Below are 2,500 nucleotides of genomic sequence, written 5' to 3'. Positions count from 1 at the left end.
CACGCTAGCACCCTCGCCACTTCTTCTTTCCGGTTGTTTTCAATTTTTTCTCTCTCTTTTTCTACTTCTACTTCTACTTCTCCTCCTCTTTCTCTCCTTCTCCTGCTCATTCTAGCCTATATGCCTGATACTCGCTCCCCTTCATGCCGTCCCCAGCTAGCTCTCTTTTTTTCTGCTCCACCTCCCCCAAGGAAAACTGCAAGCCCCGCCCACCTCACACCAGCCTGCCGCCTGCACGCTGCTGCCTTTCCACATTGCAACGCTGCGCACTTCTCTCAGCACAGCCAGCACAAGGGTCAGGCAGGCAATGCAAGCCAGCTCTCTCTTCCTTCGCTTTCCACACCAGCCCCAATGCCACAACTTGCATTCATGCGGCGCCTTCAGGCTAGGAGACAGAACGTCCTGCCGACACACTGGCTTGTGGCCACACGGGCCAGCTGGCGTGCCCATCAAAGTACAGCACGCCAAGGCACCCAACCGTGCTGCGTTGCAAAGGCCCGGCAAAGCTGCAGCAGCTGAATGGCCCGACCAAGCCGCCTGCCTGAGTTGAGCCCGCAGGCAAGTGTTGGGAGGAATGGCGAGGACGCAGAGAGCAGCAAAAGGTTGGCCTGCCTCTGGTGTGGAGAGTGCTTGGCGTGAGCAGTCTCTGCTGGCCGCAAAAGCCTACTGCACCTGGTATTCCCAGGCGGTCTCCCATCCAAGTACTAACCAGGCCTGAGTCTGCTTAGCTTCCGAGATCAGACGAGATCGGGCATTTTCAGACTAGTATGGCCGTAGGCATCTGCACCACCGTCTTCTTGCCTATTCAAGCCGGCCACGCTAGCACCCTCGCCACTTCTTCTTTCCGGTTGTTTTCAATTTTTTCTCTCTCTTTTTCTACTTCTACTTCTACTTCTCCTCCTCTTTCTCTCCTTCTCCTGCTCATTCTAGCCTATATGCCTGATACTCGCTCCCCTTCATGCCGTCCCCACCTAGCTCTCTTTTTTTCTGCTCCACCTCCCCCAAGGAAAACTGCAAGCCCCGCCCACCTCACACCAGCCTGCCGCCTGCACGCTGCTGCCTTTCCACATTGCAACGCTGCGCACTTCTCTCAGCACAGCCAGCACAAGGGTCAGGCAGGCAATGCAAGCCAGCTCTCTCTTCCTTCGCTTTCCACACCAGCCCCAATGCCACAACTTGCATTCATGCGGCGCCTTCAGGCTAGGAGACAGAACGTCCTGCCGACACACTGGCTTGCGGCCACACGGGCCAGCTGGCGTGCCCATCAAAGTACAGCACGCCAAGGCACCCAACCGTGCTGCGTTGCAAAGGCCCGGCAAAGCTGCAGCAGCTGAATGGCCCGACCAAGCCGCCTGCCTGAGTTGAGCCCGCAGGCAAGTGTTGGGAGGAATGGCGAGGACGCAGAGAGCAGCAAAAGGTTGGCCTGCCTCTGGTGTGGAGAGTGCTTGGCGTGAGCAGTCTCTGCTGGCCGCAAAAGCCTACTGCACCTGGTATTCCCAGGCGGTCTCCCATCCAAGAACTAACCAGGCCTGAGTCTGCTTAGCTTCCGAGATCAGACGAGATCGGGCGTTTTCAGACTAGTATGGCCGTAGGCATCTGCACCACCGTCTTCTTGCCTATTCAAGCCGGCCACGCTAGCACCCTCGCCACTTCTTCTTTCCGGTTGTTTTCAATTTTTTCTCTCTCTTTTTCTACTTCTACTTCTACTTCTCCTCCTCTTTCTCTCCTTCTCCTGCTAATTCTAGCCTATATGCCTGATACACGCTCCCCTTCATGCCGTCCCCACCTAGCTCTCTTTTTTTCTTCTCCACCTCCCCCAAGGAAAACTGCAAGCCCCGCCCACCTCACACCAGCCTGCCGCCTGCACGCTGCTGCCTTTCCACATTGCAACGCTGCGCACTTCTCTCAGCACAGCCAGCACAAGGGTCAGGCAGGCAATGCAAGCCAGCTCTCTCTTCCTTCGCTTTCCACACCAGCCCCAATGCCACAACTTGCATTCGTGCGGCGCCTTCAGGCTAGGAGACAGAACGTCCTGCCGACACACTGGCTTGCGGCCACACGGGCCAGCTGGCGTGCCCATCAAAGTACAGCACGCCAAGGCACCCAACCGTGCTGCGTTGCAAAGGCCCGGCAAAGCTGCAGCAGCTGAATGGCCCGACCAAGCCGCCTGCCTGAGTTGAGCCCGCAGGCAAGTGTTGGGAGGAATGGCGAGGACGCAGAGAGCAGCAAAAGGTTGGCCTGCCTCTGGTGTGGAGAGTGCTTGGCGTGAGCAGTCTCTGCTGGCCGCAAAAGCCTACTGCACCTGGTATTCCCAGGCGGTCTCCCATCCAAGTACTAACCAGGCCTGAGTCTGCTTAGATTCCGAGATCAGATGAGATTGGGCGTTTTCAGACTAGTATGGCCATAGGCATCTGCACCACCGTCTTCTTGCCTATTCAAGCCGGCCACCCTAGCACCCTCGCCACTTCTTCTTTCCGGTTGTTTTCAATTTTTTCTCTCT

At 56.9% G+C, this 2,500-nt stretch overlaps 3 non-coding genes across 3 annotated transcripts; all 3 read right to left on the bottom strand.

Annotated features, from left to right (window-relative positions):
• Window positions 1-660: 660 nt before the first annotated feature.
• Window positions 661-779, bottom strand: LOC140413434 (5S ribosomal RNA). The gene has a single exon (XR_011942602.1). It is a non-coding gene; the product is annotated as a 5S ribosomal RNA (ribosomal RNA).
• A 696-nt stretch (window positions 780-1,475) lies between these two features.
• On the bottom strand, window positions 1,476-1,594 carry LOC140414326 (5S ribosomal RNA). Its single transcript, XR_011943464.1, has one exon. It is a non-coding gene; the product is annotated as a 5S ribosomal RNA (ribosomal RNA).
• A 696-nt stretch (window positions 1,595-2,290) lies between these two features.
• On the bottom strand, window positions 2,291-2,409 carry LOC140415373 (5S ribosomal RNA). Its single transcript, XR_011944484.1, has one exon. It is a non-coding gene; the product is annotated as a 5S ribosomal RNA (ribosomal RNA).
• Between the last annotated feature and the right edge of the window lie 91 nt (window positions 2,410-2,500).

This window comes from Scyliorhinus torazame, chromosome 4 (assembly GCF_047496885.1).
Source record: "Scyliorhinus torazame isolate Kashiwa2021f chromosome 4, sScyTor2.1, whole genome shotgun sequence".
NCBI classification, from domain to species: domain Eukaryota; kingdom Metazoa; phylum Chordata; class Chondrichthyes; order Carcharhiniformes; family Scyliorhinidae; genus Scyliorhinus; species Scyliorhinus torazame.
Note: the sequence above shows the minus strand (reverse complement) of the source record. Positions and strands in the feature narration are given on the sequence as shown.